The sequence below is a fragment of the Nyctereutes procyonoides genome, unplaced genomic scaffold, assembly GCF_905146905.1.
Source record: "Nyctereutes procyonoides isolate TBG_1078 unplaced genomic scaffold, NYPRO_anot_genome, whole genome shotgun sequence".
NCBI lineage: Eukaryota > Metazoa > Chordata > Mammalia > Carnivora > Canidae > Nyctereutes > Nyctereutes procyonoides.
The window spans coordinates 8,437,975-8,460,936 of NW_026575029.1; positions in this window are offsets into that span (position 1 = coordinate 8,437,975).

A 22,962-nucleotide genomic window follows, 5' to 3' on the forward strand; every position below is an offset into this window, starting at 1 on the left:
TTCCTTAGTCAAAGCATTATTTTTCTTTTTTCTTTAGCACTAACCTAATTTGTTCTCAGCATTAGGCTTATGGGTAGAAGATAATTTGCATGAAAGCTAAGTTAGAAAGATAAATGATGAGGATTTGTAGCGTAGTCAATTTTATTTTGTCTCTAATATCTACGGAGATTTTGAGTGTCTATATAGTATTTTCTTTACTGAGAAAAGAAACAGCCAGTAAAATAGCAGATGCATTTGCTTGAAATGCTGATGTTTAAAATTAGTTCTGTGCCTGATAATTTATTGAATGGGAACCCATATTGTGTTTTAAAGCAGATTAATAACCTCTTAGTGCAGAGAAGTGAAATGGGATTTTTCAGAAAGAACAATGTTCCTCTTAGAATAGAATTCCTATAAGGAGCTAGTATTGTAATAACCCAGGGACACAAATACCTGGATTCCTTGTCTTTGCTTAATGGAGGATTTAAAAAAATAACAACAACAACAACAAAAAAAAAACTTTAGTTAAATATATCTAAGAGGGATCTGGCTGGCTGAGCCACTGAAGCATGAAACTTTTAATCCCTGGGTTATGGATTTGAGTCCCATGCTGGGTATAGTAGAGATTATTCAAAAATAAAATATTTTAAAAAACACCTAAAAATACATGGTGTATTATGCCACATGTAAACCAAAAAATACATCTAAATAAACATTTTAATTAAACGACAATGTTTTAAGCAAATAAATTTTAAGATAATTCCTATAGAATAATGAGTTTATGCTGTAGAAATGAAAGCAAGAAGAAAAGCCTTTTTAAAGAGTTAATATTTCCAACGTCTACAATGCATAAATAGCAACATAAAAAATAAAGTGTACAAAATAGTACTAGTTGAAGGATAGCCAAGTCATTGAACTTTTACTGGTAATGATATTCATGTTGTTTTTTGGCTCACTTAATTTAATAAGAAGAACATTGAATAGATGGCATTACTTCCATTTTCTGATAATGAGACTAGAAAATAGAGAATAAATAATTATCCCATTGGCAGACCAATTCATCCAGCAAATAGGCATTGTGCGCCTACTATTTTCCAAGTACTGTTCTAAGAGCTTAGGTCTCAACAATGAATAAGACAGACTCATCTGTTGCCTGTTTAGAGTTTATATAGAATATGTGCTCATAATCATCTAGTAAACTGATACATGCACACCAGGTCTGATGTCCAGATTTCCTTATTACAAGTCCAGTGTTTAGTGTGCAGGTTCTCTAAACTCTTAAAAATAAACTACTTAAAAACACCCTGATAAAATAACAGCAATTGAAAAAATTATATATAACTGTTCCCATAATCTTAATGAAATGAATAGTAAACATTTTATTTCTTGACTAATGATATTTAGGCCAATCTTTTTAATACTTGCATAGTAAGTAAAAAGTCTCTATTCACACTGAATAAATTGTAATTTACCAAGGCTTCTAAAGGAATGACTTCCTTTTTTTTCTTTCACTAACACAAAACTGTTTATGTGTAATAGAAATAAATTAAACTGGTAATGAAATAAATGAATTTCAATAAATTGTCTTATTAATTATTGCATAATCTTCTGTAACCTCACAAAAGTCTACTGATGAATCCTGATGTAGATATATCCTTGGTCAGAACCCTACAAGTATTCATTCAACAAATATTCAATAAGGATCTCTCACATCCCAGCAACTCTTCTGGACACTTGAGATGTACCAGTGAAAGAAAGACAAAGACCTCTGTCTTTGTGGAGTTATATTTCAGGAGAGGAGAGCTGCCATGAGCAATGGTCATAATAAGTAAGTACATGACATAGTATGTGGGATCACGATGAGTACTATGGAGAAAAACATTTAGAGCAAGATAAGGGAAATCAGGTGTGCAGGGGAGAGGGACAGGTTCTAATTTTTTTTTAAAGTTGGTAGGGGTGAGGGATCACTGTAAAAATGACAGTTGAGCAAATACTTGAAAGGCATGGGACTTTAGTGTTAGCCTTTCAACTATTTTTGAGTTTGGTGTAAGGGAGGAATTCAGTTTCTTTTCCTTTTTCCATTTCTTTTTTTTTTTTCCACATTGTTAACTAGTTGCCTCTCTATCCTTTCTTCTTCCCTGACTGCAATACTAATTCAGTCACAGACTAGTTTTCTACATCAGAGTGGGTTGGACTAAAATGAGAACTTGGGGCATTTGCCTCACAGAGCTGCCATGAGGCTTGAATGATTCCAGTCAGGGAAAGTGCTTAGAACAGTGTTTGATTCTTAACAGGCAAATAGTAAAGTTCACCATGAATAAAATAGTGGCTATTTGTGCTAGTTCACTTAATTTATTTTTATTGATCTCATATGCAGCTATCTATGTAAATTCTTTTTTCTATAATTCGTCTGTTGAATTTTCTATACAAATAATCTTATTATTTGTAAATATTGACATTTTGTTTTCCTCCTTCTTAATCGTTATAATTTGTACTTATTTGGCTTGTCTTAAAAACTTGTGAGAACATCTGAATAAAGCTGAATAGTAACAGTGAAAGTATGGGTCATTAATTTTCATGTCCTTAAATTTTTGTGATATTTTCTGTCGAAAGTAAATAGCCAAATATTTCTTTAAAAATGTATTCCACATATTTCTGTCTTTACTATGATGTTTAGTAAATTTATAACTATTATTACACTTAATGATCTTTTTACTCTACTAAACTGGAAACTATAAACTCAGTATTTGCTTTTATTGTTGGTTACTCCCAAAATTTTACAATATATAATTAATTTTTAAAAAGTAAAGTTAGGGGATCCCTGGGTGGCACAGCGGTTTGGTGCCTGCCTTTGGCCCAGAGCGTGAATCCTGGAGACCCGGGATCAAATCCCATGTCGGGCTCCCGGTGTATGGAGCCTGCTTCTCCCTCTGCCTGTGTCTCTGCCTCTCTCTCTCTCTCTCTGTCTGTGACTATCATAAATAAATAAAAATTAAAAAAAAAGTAAAGTTAGTCTATGTCTCTATATCTCCAGAAAAACATTGGGATGATAATATTATTTAATTATAAATACTCCTCTATGACATCATCATTCCATACTTAAGGACACAAACATATAATTTATATTGTTTCATAAAGAATGTTTGTTAAATATGTATAACAACATATTGGCTCATTAGCTTTTGAAATTACTTTAACAAAATTTGATGGATAAATTGTTCTTTTCATTTTTTTAATAGAACATGACTTGGAATCCTCTCACTTTGAAAACATTGCTCAGCACACAAGTTCAGACCAACAGTTATTTAATCTCGAAACTTTAAAGATAGTACTCTACTAAACTTAAGCTGACCTGATTATCATGGCTTTTAGATCATCTGTATTTTCTGCCTGGCAGTTTGTATCTTTATCATTGGTTTCCCTTAGTTTTATTATCCTGTGTTTTATTCTTTAAGATTTTATTTATTTGTCCATGAAAGACAAAGAGAGAGGCAGAGACAAAGGCAGAGGGAGACACAGGTTCCCTGTGGGGACCGTGATGCGGGACTCCATCCCAGGACCCCAGGATCACACCCTGAGCCAAAGGCAGTTGCTCAACCTCTGAGCCAGCCAGGTGCACCCCCAGGAGAAAGCATTATGATAGCAATTTATTCAGGAAATATTTGAATTTAGCAGGCAAGTGGTTCTGACCTAGACCATCTTATTGTGAGAATGAGAAAATCCTCATTAAATAGTCAATGCATAACTTCATGCAGGTTCTTACAGAAGGCAATTATTTAAAAATAAGAAACAAGAATAAACTCCTGACCCAACATTTTTCCATCAAATAAATTTACATAAAATGGTCACAGCTATCACTCATGTAATAATCATTCTGTACTGTGAACTTTTTTATATTTCACTCAGAAAAAGTACATCTAAAATTGGGAGGAATAAAGACATCATTTTGCTGAAGATTGACATCAATATATCTACTATTATGAAAGTAATAACATACACCCAATTGTTGACTAACATAGTAAGTGTGAAATTTGAAATAAGTGAAACTAGTAATAAGTATTTTCTCACCTTCTAAGTGAGATCACAGCATAATCAGAACAAAATATCTACTTTTGTTTTAAGCAGCTGTTAAATTTTTTTAAATGTAGTTAAAGTCAGGCCCAGAAAGAGATCTGATGAGCCAATGACCAAACGATTGTATTCACAGGGTTCTGATTGGGTAACCCAAATTCCAGGTACTTCTGTATCAGAGTTGAAGTATGTATAAATATTTTACAAATTAACAGATTGAAATACATATACATATATATATATATATATATATACACACACACATATACAAATAGGATATTCATTCTATAGCAGATAATATATTCTAGTATATTTAATAATTTTTGTTTGAAGATTTTAACATAATTGATACTTTCATATTTCCCTTTTCATTAATGAGGTACCTAATTAGACTGTCTTATTTGTTTCTCAGATAAAGTGGTTGTTTTCAGGGTTTGAAATTCTTGAACTAAGTATGAAAAGTAAAATGAATAAATATAAACTTCAGTAGCTAGGAGGTGCATGTGCATATGTGTGCTTGTGTGCACATATCATAGAGGAGAGTCTGTCCCCACTTGAATGCATTTCATTTACTTTTAAAATATTAAATTTGATAGGATCTTTGTTAAGCCTAGATACAGTGTTTTAGAATTATAATAGAAGCTTCATTTGCCTTTTTACAACACCTTTCCAATTGTACATAGAAAAATTTATATTAACAAGTCTTATTTACAGCAGAAAAGAGTACAAATTATTTGGCTTGGGAATCCTGCCTGTATAACTTTTGTAATCTGTAGATTATATTATGACATGTGACTCCTAATCCTGAAGTATATCTCTAGAAAATTCTGTCTTCCTTAAAGGTATATAGCTCATTCCTTATTTCTAAACATATTGCCTTTTAAAAGGTGTTTTTTTTTCCCCTAAATACTGGTCAAATAAAGGAATGGATGAATACAAGAATTAATATCCCAAATCATTAGAGTTTCCAAAAGCAAGAATACAAGAACTGCACTTGGTCTCTACTGTTGAGCACTTACTTCTATAGCTAACAACAATGATCTTTCCAGATGAAAAGGTGATGATACAATGCCCTATGATACGATAATTAATAATGAGTGTTTTGCAGGCAGAACTATACATACATTTAAAGAATTTATAAATTACTATTTTCACTTAAGAATTCAGTCTTTAGAGATTAGGTGCCTTACCTAATCCTTACTACTTGCATGCCATTCTTTCCAAAAGCTAAATTTACTTGACTCTCATCTGCAACTGTAGAACCCTCAAGTCTCCAGAACAAATCTAACATTTGGACCAAGGAATTTAAGAAGAATTGCACTAACGTGGGAGGATGCCTTAAAATCGTTATTGATGCCAGGGACCCATTTTACTACTGAGACTTAGTTCCCACCTGTATCCTATTTTGATAACCACAGCCTTATTCCGAGAACCTGTCCTCTGGATCTAAGACTGTTCATTGATCCTGATAAACTCCTCTTTAAGTCATGAAATCCTATTTCTGAACTCAGGCTTGTGCCTGTGACCTCATCTGCTGACACTATCCCTAAAGTCTTCAATACAATGTGTCTTTCCTCCTGCAAATCCATAGAATTTGGGGCCAGCCATCCCTGAGACAGAATTCTGATTTAGTTCCATTCTAACTGCATTACTTCACATCCATTTATTAAATTACATAAGCTTCTGTTTTCTGCAAAAGACAGCATGTGTAAAAGACGATTACTAGTGTTACTATTAATTACAGCAATATCACCAGAACTTATTATATGCTAAGACCTGTTTTAGCATTTTACATGTATTAATAAATGCATTCTCATGGCAACATTTTGAAGCAGACTGTCTTAGCAATTTTGCAATTATCCAGTGTCTGCAATACAGCAAGAATTCAACAATTCAATGTTATGCCCTTTTACTAAAACAATTCAAATATATTTGATAAGTATACCAGTCTCAATGTCATTATTGGACTTTGAGTAAAAAAAATAAAACATCTTAAGTTTTCTTTCTCCTTTCCTTTTTTAATCTCTAACTTTCTATTAGCATTGTTCATGAACATTCTAGTTTCCCCATTAACACACAAACACAAACAAAAAACAAACTTTCTTTAGGGTTTTTCTACCCTCCTTACTTGATTCCATTATTTCTTCCTAATATAACTATTAAAAATATTTGTGTTTCTCTCTTCCTTCTAATTTCTTCCATGAATTAATACAAGCAATGAATCTTGATATTTCCCAAAGTCTACTGGAATCTTTTTTTTTTTCTCAAAAGTCAAGGCTGACATTGTGAAAAACAGAGGCTTTCTCATTTTATTATTATTTTGTAATAATGATCCTGGCATTTCTCAACTGCAAGGGTGTCTGTAACACTACTTGCTTTTGATTTTGGTCCTGCTTCCCTAGCCAACCTAACTTTGCTTTTATTACCATCCAACCCTTCCTAATGCAATTATTCTAAAAAAAAAGGCAATCTTCATCAGCTCTCTCTTCCTTTACTGTATACTCCTATATTCTGAATTATAACTAAAATCTGTGTGAATAATTTCATCCTTTTCCCATGTTTTCAAATGTTTCCCAGCTCCCTCTTTGACTCTTAATGATCTCTGATTTCCAGTCCCCCTCAGATTATTCACCATTGTCCAAACCTCTATGTCTCTGATCGCCTGTCATTTCCTTCTTGAATCTCTGGTTATACAAGTATGTCCATCTCTGATGCAGATCATCTGTGGTTCACTCAATATAAATTCTAATCAATTCACCCCTTGATTCATTCTACCATGGAAGCTAAATGTCTAAAACTTCATCCTTTTCAAACCTCGTATGACAAGGGATATTCATGCAACATGGTTCTGAAGTAGAAGTGTCCTGGACACCTGAAGGACAATTTGATCTGCTAATACAAATGATGACCTTTCATTTTTCTTTTTTCTTCCTTGCTTTCTAAATAATGTTGTAATGGCTTGAGTTCCAACACCCACCTGGCAGAATGAAGACAAGAGAAGAGAACCTTTACCCTAGCATCCTTGAGGCTCTGAACAGGCTATGAACATTATTTTATATGAGTGTATCATATATCATATATATATATATATATATCATATATCTTGAGTGCATTATTTTGCCTTTTAAAGTACAGTGACCATATTGTAATTATAATTTAAGATTTATAACCATTTACCTATGATAAAATAAAATTATTACATAATATAGATCACAATGATTTAGGGATGTTATAAATTAATTCCTAAAAGAAGGTTTAAACTTAACTTTTCATGTTATTGTGTTTCATTAAAACTATTAGGTAAAATCCTCAATAAAATATTAGCAAATTCAATTATTCAATACATTAAAATGATCATTTCCAGGATTGAATGGGATTTATTCCAAGGATGCAAGGATAGTTCAATATCTACAAACCAATCAATAGGATACACAAACAAGTAACTAGTTCTTACAAGGATATAGAGAAAAGGGAACCAATTTTTCTTTTTTTTAAATTTTTTTTATTTATGATAGTCACACAGAGAGAGAGAGAGAGAGGCAGAGACATAGGCAGAGGGAGAAGCAGGCTCCATGCACCGGGAGCCTGACATGGGATTCGATCCCGGGTCTCCAGGATCGCACCCTGGGCCAAAGGCAGGCGCTAAACCACTGCGCCACCCAGGGATGCCCAATTTTTCTTTACATTTAGAGTCGTATGGAAGTTCAGGTAAAAACTCCCTTCACAATAATGAACTAATTGAAATATGTCTGATTTATCTGTGGACATTTTTCAAACTTATTATGAATTAAATACACTAAGAAATTGGATATATTCCACTATATCCTAGGGAAAACATATATAAAATCTTTTCATTTCCCTTATAGAATGTTCTGCTACACTGTGTAGTTATTATCACTGATATAATTTTTAAATTTCTTATAAAACCAAGCTAACTATTTTGTATGTTCTTGAATGGGCCAGTAACTATCACATATGATTATGGTTCTGCTTAATAGGATTACAGAGATATTTTTAAGTTTTTGATACCAAATAATCCTGTTCCAATAAATGTTCCATTTTTTTCCTGGGGAGCAAAAAGGGAATGTAGTTCAATGTTTAAATGCCTTTGTAAAAGATTACATGATATCAAACTAAATAAAACACACCAACACACTTGTCATACAGATTAATATACAGTAGCAACTGGACATTAGAAAAGATATTTCCTGTTGTCTCAATTTTAACTGAGAACCAAAACTGGAAATAATCAGTTTTAAATATTCTCACATAACTAAGAAAACCATTTGCTTATCTATAAAGCACTTTCTAAGGTTTTGGTCAAAGCCAGCTCTTTGACCTTTATTTTGTACTACCTAGATCTTAAAGAAGAAAATATGGGTAAGTAATTTTTTGGAAAGAACTGTTAGAATGTTCTATGTTTCTCCCCTACACCTCCAACTTCTTCAAATCAATCACCCAGAAAACTTGTGTAGGGAACCTAGAGTTTGGAGTGCAAGGGTGCATGACTCTGGCTTAGATAACTTTTTTTTTTAAGTGAAGCTGAGGAAAAAAGAGGGAAAGAACAGAGGATTAGAGAGGAAGCAAAAAACATTAAGGGTGAGGCACAAGTGTATTATCCCTGGCTCCAAGAAAATACTAACCACAAATAAAGGACAGAGGAGTGGATCATCTTGAACACTGATGGACATGATGAGAGAGGTGACCTCCCCCCGAAGGAGACTTTCTGGGGTGTAGCACCAGAAGCAAGACATCAAAAGACAGTAAAAGCAGATGGCTGCAGGTATCATGACCTCATTTTGAAATGTTGCAGTGTGAGACCTCTCATGGGGGGTGGCGAATTTAGGAACACACTACATATTCCCATGAGGCACAGAGATGCATTCGGTCTCCTATTTGCAGCTGAGATACACCATCAGATTACACATCCACTCATCACCTATGACCTTGCCTTTATCTTTAAGAAATGTCCCTCTGAATCTGACCATGGGAAAAGTATGAAAAGGCAACTATTAGTGAAGAGAAGAGTTAGAAAAGGAAGACATAAGAAAAGGATCACGCATTCCTACTTTAAGCAAGTTTTTGGACCTATATCAGGTTCAAGTTAGGGTAAGGGGAGATGCATAGAACGAATGAAAGGTTTGCATGTTGATTTAAATAAGATTGAATACTAGAATATCTGAAAATGAGAATGTTAATATCTAAAATAACTACAAATATTACAGGATCATTTGTAGCATTTTCCATACATATCATCCATACAGAAAAGAGAGTTTTTCTATTAGGTTTTAAAGACAGTGGTGCAAGGAAAATAACATTTCATTATTTCACTTGCCACAACTCCAGCTCATTTAACAAACATATATCTAAAAATATGGCATAAAATAGAATGAATATACACTGACTAATGGTTGCTTCCTTGTCTTATCAATTAAGAGTCCGCCAGGGCCATCTGGATGGTCCAGATTTGCTAGCATTCTTGAGTTAGTTTATTTACACTCCAAGAGATAAGACTGTGTTCAGTCAGATGGTGTGAAATGTCTACATCTGGTGCTACTCTCTCTGCACCATCATGCCCATAAAGATGCTTCAACTGAGATTATCTTCAGGGAATGGCTTTCAGCCACCTCTTGGAATCGTTACCCAAAAAACCCTGTGAATAGTACACAGGGGGTTCCCTATTACTGCCCTCACTGCTGTTTCCAATAGACCTCCTTCCTCTTTTCTTCTGTTTTCTCTCCAGAGTGATCTCTATTAAAGATTCTCCACGGGAACAGTTCTAAGCCAATTAAAACCAGTCAGAGAATTAAGTTGCACATCCTTGAATGTAACAAATTGCCTTCTAACCTAATATTCGTGATGCAATACTGGCATGGCCTCATGTGAAATTCATCAATAACTTAATCACAGTGGTGGTCGGCAATCACCATAGGAATATTTGCATCAAATAATCACAGTATATAACAACCACTTAGAATAATACCATGTTCATGAAGTGGGGTGAATATCAAAGAAATTTAAATTGGGTCGAGTAAGCACTTATAAATAATACCTAATTTGTTTCATTTCGAGCTAGAAATATCAGTTTTTATACTCCAATGAGATTTTTATTCAATTGTTCTAACATAATTTAGAGGTGTTTTCTAAGAGTTTAGAAAACCTACTACCTTTAAAACATTGTAATATATTATACCCTTTATCTACATTTACATTAGCAAATACTTAACGTAATTCAGAAAAAAAAAAATAAACTAGTGGTAATAAACTTCTAGTGTCACCAGGAAAACGCTCCCATAGCAATAAAACTATAGCTTCCAGAGAATTAATCCAGGATACTTCTTTTGCACTGTGTCCACTGACTCAAGGTCTAAGCCTATGTGGAAAACCTATTACATTTTCTCTTTCGAGACTATTCAGCTCTAAGCACCTCATGGTTGGTGTATAAAAGTAAATCAAGTGTGACACCGTTTAAGAAGGTCCTAGGGGCACTGGGGTGGCTTAGTCTGTTGGCAGCCGACTCGTGGTTTCAGCTCAGGTCATGAATTCAGGGTCCTGGGATTGAGCCTTGCATCAGGCTCTGTGCTCAGCATGGAATCTGCCTGAGGATTCCATCTTATCCCCCTCCTTCTGCTCACACGCACCCATGCTCTCTCCCTAAAATAAATAAATAAATCTTAAAAAAAAAAAACCTAGAAATAAGAGTCAAATCTTGCACACAAATGTGAGGTGTCACCATTTGGTAAAATTATTTTCTTCCATACACATGTTGGTATGATCACCACAATGATCACACAGTCATCGTGCGGTAAGAAATGATAAATATGGGGCTTTGTCTTTCAATATTTTCTCCTCCTCATCTCTCGGCAGTGACTTAGCTAAAGTAAAAGTGCATCAGCATCTGAAACTTTTAATTTCCTCTTACACAGAGCTTTGAGGAAAAGCCCATAAGGAAACAGAACCATAGGCATCTCTGTTTCCCAAAAATGTGTCTAAATAGGTTTTAGCTGCAATATTACAAAAACAGTGGAAATTTATCAAAAATACTCACTATACTCAATATGCCACAGATGGTTATACATAATGTTAAAGCATGCTTAAGTCATCATTTTATTTTTTTTTAAGATTTTGTTTATTTATTCATGAGAGGCACAGAGAGAGAGAGGGAGAGGCAGAGACACAGGCAGAGGGAGAAGCACGCTCCCTGTGGGGAGCCCAACGTGGGACTCGATCCCAGGACTCCAGGATCATGCCCGGGGCTGAAGGCAGGTGCTAAACCACTGAGCCACCCAGGGATCCCAAGTCATCATTTTCACTACCTACTTTGGGGCATTTCTTTGCCTTCTTTTCAGAAACGTTGAGTTGATATACAGTACAATTTGTAAAGCTTTTGTCCTCACAGTTCTTAGTGACACCAGGAGAAAAATATGCATAGAAATATTTATAGTTAGTATTTCAGGGCATAATCTAGTAGATGTTTTATGAGTGATAGTAAGTGGAAAACTGGCAGAGAAGGAGGGCAAAGTTCCTCCTAGATGGAATAGGGAAACTACACAGAAGCTGCTTCAGCTGAGCCTGAGAAGATGAATAGGATTTGGATTGGCAAATATATGTACAAAAACTTTTCAGACAGAAGAAACTCCCCAAGTACCACTAGCTGGGCAGACAGAGTGTGTCATGCACACACAAGGCAAACTGAATATTTTGTAACTAGAGAGAAACAAGATTCTCTTTGAGGATATTGGGCATTGTGGTGAGAGAAGCACTGTGGGGTCAGTGCTTACAGGGCCACAAGGTCAGTGTGTGCAGTGGACATTGTAGTGCTTTCCGTAGTAACTGGAGAGATCGGTGATACTTTCAGGAAAAGTGTGCACAGCAGCAGCCTGCAGGACTTATTGTGCTAGGGATTAGCTCACAATGAAACGTTATCATTCAAAATGTGAGACAAAAGGGACCCAGCTCTGGAAATACTAAGGACATAAATGCTCTGCTGATTAATGCTTACAAATTGGCTAATGTTCTTAATACGTTACTACATCTGTTATAAAATCTTGATCCACTCCACCATTTTAAATAAATGAAACCAAATAGTATGAAACCACATGTATGTTTGGAGTATACATCATCTTTAATTCCATCTGTCCTTTCCCGCTCTATGCCATCCATATACATTTATCATTTTCACTAAGCATTTCTGTATTTCCTGATGAACCGAAGAGATGAGCAGATCCAAATATATTGGAATATTTAATGGTGCCATAAGCATGAGAACAAATTTCTTGCACAACTGTAATAAGAAACTGTGTAATTATAATATCCTATTATCTAGCATGCCTGTTAAATAATCTTTGTTTAATGGCACCATCTTACACATGACGAAAATGCAGTAGCATAATTCTGTAACATTTCTTTTTTTTTTAATTCTGTAACATTTCTTAAAAATCACTGTAACTGAATGAATTATAAAATATAGTACCCAATAGAGTTTCAGCATGGGAAACAATATTTGTAGGTTAAATCTGGTAATTTGCACATATAAAAGAGGCCAGAACATATTGGCAGCGTTGCCCACTATTAAAACTTATGTGGTGGGAAGATGCTCCACTATTTCCTCTCAGGTGAGATCCCTTTGCTTCACTTATGCAGAAAGTGCTTCCAACAGCATTTCAAAATATGTGATTTCAGGGAATATATATTTAAGAATAATTGCCAGAATTAAAGTGCAATTTTTTCCAGAAAGATAATATATTCTACAAAGAGCAGTAGTATACATTAATTTATCCACTGGATTGCACCTAAACAAAAAAAGCTGAGAAATAATTATTTGTTCATAAGAGAAAAGCACAAATACATCTGAACCTATCAGAAGGACTCAACAGTAGATGAAATCTTAGTGCAGGGAAACAAAAATTAAAGTAAAAATTTAGCAATCTCAAATCATCTCTATGTAAAACAATAATCTAAAAAGAATAATGAGTTTCATAATGGACAATATGTTCTCTTTAAAAAATGCTGCTAAAAAGTACGATTATCTAAGACACTAGCCATTATTTTGTCAATACAATTTGATAATTGTATATACTCTTAGTAAAGCATATGTTTAAGTTGATTTTATGAAAATGCATAAAAGAAAATTAAAATACAAAATAAATAGTGATCATAGATTACTAAACTATAAGTGAAACTTGCCAATGTTCCTGAAAATAAGCAAGATAGAATTTACCTATTTTCCTTTGTACTTTCAAACTAATCTGGTTAGGGAAGTTAGGTACAATTAATGATTATTTTAGCAATCTCGAAAAATGGACGCATACCTGGTAAACCACAAACTACCAAAACTGGAACAGGAAGAAAATAGGAAACCTGAACCAGCGGCCAAATAACCAGGGAGGAAAGTGAAGCAGTCAGTCTCAAAAACCTCCCAAGACACAAGATCCAGGCCAATGGCTTACCAGGGAATTCTATCAAACGTTTAAAGAAGAAATCATACCTAATTCTACTAAAAAAGCTGTTTTGGAAGATAGAAAGAATGAGTACTCTCCAAACTCATTCTATGAGCCAGCATCACCTTTAAAACCAAAACCAACAAAGACCCCACCAAAAAGGAGAATTACAGACCAAAATCCTGATGAACAATGATGCAAAAAATCTCAACAAAGATACTACCATAGGATCCAACAACCGCTTAAGAAAATTATTCACCATGACAATAATTTATCCCCGGATCAATGCTGGTTCAAACATCTCTTACAACAAACAAGTGTGAATTCACATATCAAGCAAGATAAAATCCAAGAACCATAAATCGCCCTCATTAGATGCAAGCAACATTGACAAAATACCGCATCCTTCCTGATCCAAAACCACTTCATAGTGTAGGATAGAGGAAACTTTCCTCATATCTTAAAAGCCTCTACGAAAAGCCCACAGCAAAATATCATTCTCGATAGGTAAGGCACAGGAGCCTTTTCCCTACGATCAGGAACAAGACAGGGATGTCCACTCTCAGCTCACTGCTATACAACATAGTATTTGAAGTACCTTCGCTCCACATTCAGACAAACAAAAAGAACATTAAGGGCATTCAATTGCAAAGAAGAAATCAACTCTCCCTCTTCGCCGATGACGATGATACTCTAACATAGGAAACCCCAAAGCCTCCCCACCAAGATTGCTAGAACTCATACAGCCAATTGTAGCGTGCAGATAACAAAATCAATGCCCAGAAATCAATGGCATTCAATGGTACACTAACAACGAACTGAAGAAAGAGAAATTAAGGGTCAATCCCATTTACAAATTGCACCAAACGCATAAGAAACCTAGAATAAACCTACCCAAAGAGTAAAAGGATCTATACCCAAAAACATAGAAACTTCTTGAAAGAAATTGAGAAAGACACAAAAGAATGAAAAATATTCCATGCACAAGGATTGGCAGAATTAATATTGTGACAGATGTCAAAGCAACCCCAGGCAATTTTACACGTACAATGCAATCCAATCAAAAATACCATGGACATATTTCAGAGACTTAAACAAATTATTTTAAGATTTTGTGTTGAATCAGAAAAGACCCGATAGCCAGGGAATTTTAAAAAAGAAAAACCATAGCTGCGCATCACAATGCCAATATCAAGGTTTACAACAGAATCTGTGTCATCAAACCATGTGTTTACTGGCACAAAAAACATGACCATAACCAATGAACAATAAGAATCAAAAAATGACCCTGAACTTTATGGACAACAATATTTCCGAAAAAGGATAAAAGACCCGATCCACTGGAAAAAACAGTCTCTACATTAAAATGTGCTGGGAAAATGGTCATCCACATGCAAAGAAAGAAAACAACCACTCTCTTGCACATACACAAAGATAAACACAAAATGGATAAAATTTAAAATTAGACAATACTCATCAAAATCCTAGAGGAGAACACAGCGAACACCCTTTTTGAACTTGGCCACAGTAACTTCTTGCAAGATACATCCACAAAACAAAAGAAACAAAAGCAAAAATAGAACTATTGGACTCTCATCAAGATAAGAACTTTTGCACAGCAAAGGATGACATCCAAGCAAAACTCAAAGACCACCTACAGAAAGGGAAGATATTTGCAAATAACTATCATAATGCTAGGTTTCCAAAATCTAATAAAGAACTTATTAAACTCAACACCAAAGAAACAAACAATCCAATCATGAAATGGGCCAAATGACATGAAGAGAAATTCTCACAGAGAGAGACATAGACCAAGCCAACATGCACATGAGAAAAATGCTCTGCATCAATTGCCATTCAGGGAATAAAATTCAAAAATCATATAGATACAACCTCTACAATGAGAATGGGGTAATTTAATGAAGGCAGATTCTACAAATTTGGAGAGATGCGAGAAAGGGAACCCCTTAAACTGTAGGGGAATGTTTAGAGTGCACACTCTAAATATGTGGAGGGGGGTCCTGCATAGAAAGTAAAAAGAACCTCCCGAGACTCCACATTTGCACTGTTTAGAATTGACCCCAAAGATTCAGATGCAATGAAAACCCCGTGCACCTGCAACCCCGAGTCGTACCAGCCATCCACAATACCATACTGTGGAAGTCCTCGATGGTTCATCAAGAAGATAATTGGATAAGAAGATGTTTTATGTTTACAATTGATATTACTCAGGCATTAGAACAACAAATACCCCCAGTTTTCTATCAACTGGGGATGGAACTGGAGGGTATTAGCGAATGAATATGTCAATCAGAGAAGACAAACAGTGGATTCTCACTCATTTAATATGAATAATATGAAGGAGAATATAAGGAAGGATAAATTTTGGAGATATCAAAAGGGACACAGATCATAAAGGACCCTAACAGCGGGAAACGAGACTAGGGTGATTAATGTGGAGGAGCGGTGGTGGAATGGGTGACGCACGAGGGACACTTGACGGATGACTACTGGATAGTACGGCTGTATGTAGGATTTGAACATAAACACCAATAATATGTCAATTGATAAAAATAAAAAATAAAAAAAAATTTAATGATTAGTTGATGCTATAGTTAAATGTCAAAGGTACCAGAAAGCATATTAAACTGAAAAGTTTTCTAATGCTTTAAACACCCGTTGGTCTTATACAGAACTGCCTTGAGAATACTTTGGGGGGGACACCTGGGTTGCTCAGTCAGCTAAGCATCCGACTCTTGGTTCAGGTCATGATCTCAGGGTGGTGAAACTGAGCACCATGTCTGGTTCTGTGCTGAGCGTGGAGCCTCCTTAATATTCTCTTTTACTCTCTCCCCTTCCCTCCCTCCCTCCCTCCTTCCCTCCCTCCCTCTTCTCCTCCTTGCCCCTACTCTCTCATCATTCTCTTTAAAAATTTTTTAAAAAGCGGAACTTTTAAATTATACATAGTAAAGCTTTCAATAGATGGTGTTTTGTACCATCAAAAAATAATTTTTTGCAGAAGTAATATTCCCACATTACAGGATGCATAAGGGATAGAAGCATTTGGGTTATTTTTACTGAATTTATGGTCATTTTTCTTAATGTTCACATCATGTTCAAACTGATTATGTCTTCAGGAATTGTAAGTCATCATTGTAAGTCTTTACAATGGCTCTACCTACATAGAGTATCCATGCCCACAGTGCATATTTTTATCCCTCTAAATAACTTTAATATCCGTAAAAGTTTCGGGCACACAGAACATGTTCATTCAGGCTTACGGATCCACACTTTGCAGTAATGATCCTTCCTCTATGGTTACAAAAACAAAGCTCTAATTTGATTTCCAGGAAGTCATTCATACTACAGTTGAAGCAATAATGCAAAGTGAGGAATAATGCTAGATCCTTCATCTTCCTGATATAATTGACTGATAATAGAATGAGTTCAAAACCATTTCTGAAAGCTATATAGATGGTTTTACCATCCTTTTGTTCTACATAAAAATCAACCTATTCTTCAAATGTATTCATACCCCCTTGGATGATTTTACTGTGATTTATCTGTCTTCCAGTCTATGTCAATATATTTAACTTTTTGGTTTCGAAAAAAAATGCAAATCATCCCTTGATAAAACATGGAAAGCTGCCAGAATGTGTTAAGAAATAAAATAACAGAAAAATTCCATTATCATTCTCACCAAGTAGCTTTAAATCACTAGTTTCATATATTAAATGGAGTTGGCATCTGAGTGTTCATAGGTAACGTATATTTTTGGTTTTCACATTGAGGTTATGGACTTCATATTTATTTTCCTCATAATGATATTCATAAATTTACTTAATGTGATCTTGAAATGCTTGTGTTAAAAATAAATTCTAGGACATACATTATTTTGTTTGTAGGCACCTCATCATGCGAATCAATAAACATATATTGAACTAGTAACACTATAATTGAACAGGTAATGCTATAAATCAGTTCACTACATCACCGTACTACTACCACCAGATGAGGATAAATAAGGTTATACTGCTTTGGACGTAATTAATTTAGATATCTGAGGCAAAACTTATTCTCAGGTTTCAAATTTTCCCATGTCCATTTCTCTACTCTTCATATGACTCCATATTATTAAGACAGTATTAATAGGAATGCATATTTCTCAGAAACTCTGAGTTTTATTTCACATGTAAGCTAATTAAGATGGTTTGGGCTAAAGATTATGTACTTAACCACCTCTGAGACTACAAGGTATAGAATAGGCAGGTGACTTCTACCATTGATAAATTATGGCAGAATGACACAAATTAATAATTAAGCATTTATTTATATTTGAACAAGAGTGGTAAACTTGAATAGAGCCTTAAATTTCATATATAACTGTACCTATATATAGATATCTAGCCTTCTATCTATCTTCCTCTATCTCTGGCTTGGGCAAAATGACTTTAAAAATTACAGTAGACAGCTGATATTTAAGATTGAACTATTAGAATCATCTATGTGTTCCAGCATACTAAAAACTACAACTTTATGTACTAGATATTTTAGTAATTAGTATAACCCCCTATTAATTGTTCTGGAAACTTGCTGTGATGTTTTGTTTGCTGCTGTTGATATCGGTATGGTAGTATGAAACTAGTTGTGGAGTGGTCTTTGATGCATTCTTCCCCATGTTTTGGGGGATTTTTGTGGGTTTTTTTGCTTTGTTTTATGTTTTGGTTTATTTGGGAGGAATGTCTTTTAAAATGCCTCAGAGAAGAGAGATTAGCAAAGGTATAAAAATTTTATTTTGCTATAAAGGATATGGAAAATGTAAAAATAATAATAGTAAAGATTTTTGTTGACTTGAGAACTCTTAGAAAAGTAAACATGTTACATTGTCCAGTCAACTTTGAGCCAAGTTTATATAAAATGATGCTTATTTACCTTTTATTCCAATTGCCAAAGTTGTATGATATGTCTATTTGTAGATAATTTGAAAATTTTTGAAAAATATAAAGGAATTTCACCTCCCTCCAATTAATAACAAAAATCTGAAATAAAGTACCATTAACAAATTGATGTTTTATTTGATATTTTAATTTTTTGGTAAAAATATTCTTAAAGAATTAGTTTTTTCCTTAACTGATCCTCTCCATTGTTTTGTTTTACATTTATTACATTGTGCTTTTATAGTTGTAATTTCCTTATTTCTAATTTCTTTATGTACAATCTGATGTATTTTCTGGTTTATTGACACGGACATCCATATGATTATAATCAATTATTTGTTTCTTAATTAATGCATTTAATGCTCTAAATTTATCTATAACCACCACTTTCATTTCTGCAAGGTTGAATTACAGACCCAGATTACTATTTTTTAAATATTTATTTATTTATTTATTTATTTATTTATTTATTTATTGTGCATGCAAGGTGGGGCAGAGGCAGAAGGAGAGAATGAGAGAATCCCAAGCCAACTCAGAGCTGAGCACAGAGCCCAATGCAGGACTCAATCTCCTGATCCCCAAATGAAATCAAGTCACACGCTCAACCAACTGAGCCATTCAGGTACCACCAGATTCCTATTTTCATCTTGAGTCATAGCGTCAATTTTTTATCACAAAATGAGTTAATAGGGACGCCTGGATGTCTCAGGAGTTGAGTGTCTGCCTTTGGCCCAAGGCATGATCCCCGGGTCCGGGATTGAGTCCCCCATCGGCCTCCCTGCGTGGGGCCTGCTTCTCCCTCTGCCTATTTCTCTGCTTCTGTCTGTGTCTCTCATGAATAAATAAATAAAATTAAAAAAATTTAAATGAGTTAATAGTTTGTCAAATGGCAATTAAGTTTACCAATATGTCATCTTTATATCAATTTTCATCTTTATATCAATTTTCAGTATTCTCCCACTGAAGCCATATCTCGAATAATTCTTTCAGAAAAGGTCTTTGGTGGTTCACTCTCTTAGGACTGACTTCATTTATATTTTGGTATAGCCCTTGAATGATATTTTATTAGAGAACACGTTTTATATGGATAGGTATTTTACCTTCATTTCTTTGAAGCTATTACATACTGTATTCTGACAATTATTTTACTTGCTGAGAAATTTGTTTCAATGTCATTTTATTTTATAGTAATTCATTCCTCAGTGCCTTGAAGATCTCTTATTTTTTGATAATTTGTGTTTCACAATAGATTATCTAAGATGATATGGAAGTTTATTTATCTAGATCAGTACTTTCAATGTGATGGTTTACTTATTTTTTCAAAATTAAATTAAAAACAAACAAAAAAACAAGTCTCTGCTGATATTGCTTCTCCAATGTTTATTTTTATATTCAGGTAATTCTATTATTATTTAAACTAGAACTGACTGTCACAATATATACTTTTTTCTAGTTGATTATTTTTCCTATATGCCAATTCTTGTTTGATGTCATTTGTTTATATTGGAGAGATTTCTTGTTTCCAAAGATTTCATTTATTTAGAGAGAGAGAGACAAAGGGCATGAGCAGGGGCAGGGGCAGAGGGAGAAGGAGAGAATCCAAGCAGACTCTGTGCTGAGCATGGAACCCAATGGGGGGAGGGGGCTTGATCTTAGGACCCTCAAATCATGACCTGAGCTGAAATCAAGAATCAGATGCTTAACCAACTGAGCCACCCAGGCACCCCTATATTCCATAAATTAATTTTATAGATGTTTGTCCATTTATAACTTTGGGACTTGGGACTTACACATAATTTCAATTTTTTCAGGCAGTTAGAATATTTTGATTTAAAGTATTAATTGTTGCTATATTTGGATTTTATAGTATTAATTGTCTTTATACTTTTAAATCATAGCTTATAGGAAAATTTTAAGTAGTTTACCCCCTCATTCACACTTTTTGTATTGTATCCCACCATCACCAATGTCCCCATGCATAGTGGTTATACATCTGGCCACTCAAGTGTCTGAATGCAAACCCAGCTCTCATATGAGCAGTTTGGTGTCCCTGCACTATGGTAATATTGGGAAATTGATGATTCAAATGATCCATCCAACTATTTGGCTCAGCAGCTAATTGCGAGCTTGGGCCTGTCTTCCCACCTGCTATAAACGCAAGCCTCAATCATCAGCTTTCTCATGCCTCTTGTGGAATATTACTACACCAAATCCTGCATTTAAACCCTGTGTTTCACTCCTCCAGCTTACAAAGAGCAATGTTGCACAGTCTATGAACCAAACTCTCAGTCATATAATTCCTCTGCTTCAGGACCTAGAACACAGTAGTCTGAGGCCTACAGCCAGGTTTATCTTACTCTTTTTGTTTGGTTCCTGAGACATACCTTAAACTATCATTTTTTAATAATGTATCTATCATTCCTATGGTTTTGGAGTTGGGTTAGGGAAGGTGTTCAAAGTATTACCCAAAGTAATATGATCTCTAAACACAGAACCAGAACTAAGTCCTTTTCATATTTAAGAAATGTTGATTCCTTGGTATATGTACTTTTTCCAGTCTATATTAAGTAGACTGTTTAATTTTCATGCTTTATTACGCTGTTGAAAGTTTCCTCTCATTATACTTTCATGCATACTTTTCATTATTGGTTACACATAATTATCCTTGTATATGCTGCTGAAAAATCACTTCCTGTAGTTCCAAACATTTTTATTCCTTCATTCATTCTTTCCCTCTCTCATAATTGACATCTTTTTTTTTATTTTTTAAAAGATTTTATTTATCTATTCATGAGAAGCACAAGTTGTGAGGCAGAGACATAGGCAGAGGGAGAAGCCGGCTCCCTGTAAGGAACCTGATGCAGGACTCAATTCTGGGACCCTGGGATTATCCCCTGAGCCAAAGGCAGATGCTCAACCATTGAGCCACCCAGGTGCCCTGACATCTTTTTTAAAATGTTATTTTCCTATCCAAAATTGTGAATTGGTTTTATTTATTTATTTTTTTTTTGTGAATTGGTTTTAATTTGCTCAGGCTATCTTCATATTTTTTACATAGGTAGCATCACAGACATAGATGTAGATAGGTAGATAATTTCAAAATATTTCATATGCTTTTTTATTCTGAAAAAAATACTTAGCTTTATGTTTTTAAATATTTATTGCTATTACTTAAGAGAAGTATGTCTTGTCTCTTTTGTATTAGCATTAATATCTATTATTAATTTGCTTAATAAATGTTTATTTTATTGCATTTTAAAGTATCTAATGGTTAGATTAGATAGATTGTGCCAAAATGATTTACTCATCTATTTGTTTCACCTCTTAATATTGTTTTGCAAAAATAAATTATATATATATATATATATATATATATATATATAGTTTTGCTGTCTTATTTCACCTATGACTTTCAGAAAGAAATAAAGTTATGATAGTAGGCATCTTTCTCTTCTACATTTGCTTTAAATGATTATCTTTAGTCAACTTCCTATAAAATATGACAAAGCAAACTTTTGGTTGGTTTATTGCCTTTGTTAATTATATTTCTTTTCGATATTTACAGTTTCAAATTAGAAATGGATTAAAAAGAATATTTTAAATAAATTTTTAGATTTAGAATTATTAATTATCGAATTCATATAATATTAATAATGGCATGGTGCAGAAAATAATAACTAGTAACTTGGTTCTTTATCATATGCCAGGTAGTGTTCTAAATTATTGAAATATATTAAGTCATTAAATCCTCATAAAATCTCCACAAGTGGGTATAATTATTATCCATGTATAAGATAAAAGAACTGAGCACAGAGAGTTAAGTAGTTTTTCTAGGTTGACAAAGCTGCTAAGCACTAGATTAGGATATGTCTTTGTGATTACTAAAGAGATCTTACCATCCAAACACATATATACATGAAATTTTGTGATTATAAGACGAAATGATTATAAATAGTGTATTTTCAATGTTACTAGTTTCATCGTAATTATTTTCTTTATAAAGTTATGATTTGGAAACTGGTGATTCATTTGATTACAAGAAGTACTGTATCTAAGCTCAAATAGAAAACGGTAAAAATCATCAAGTTACATTCTTTTGGGAAGCAGAAAGAATTTCAAAACATGAAGCAATGCTGACTTCATCTTTCTTTAAAGTAAAATCACTGTTGAGATTGCTACCAGGCTCACCAGTCAGATCTACCTTTGTATTTTTAGTTATTTAAGTTTCTGTACAATTTCACCATGATCTGGTCCACTGTCAATTCATAATAAGTGCTTGTGGGCACTGGACAAGTAAATCCCTTCAGGGAAAAAAAGAGAAAGCAAAAGTTAGAAATTAAGAAAATAGTCTAATTATTCTTGAAATATTTCAAGTCATTCATGCTAAAACTGCATTACCAGCACACTTGCCTCTCAAATCATATGAAGCCATCCCCTTCAGCTTGCTGACATTTCCAATACTTTAATTGGGACACCAACCCCTTATTATATTTGGCTTCAGGGATCCAATAGCACCTCTGGAAGATTTTAAACTG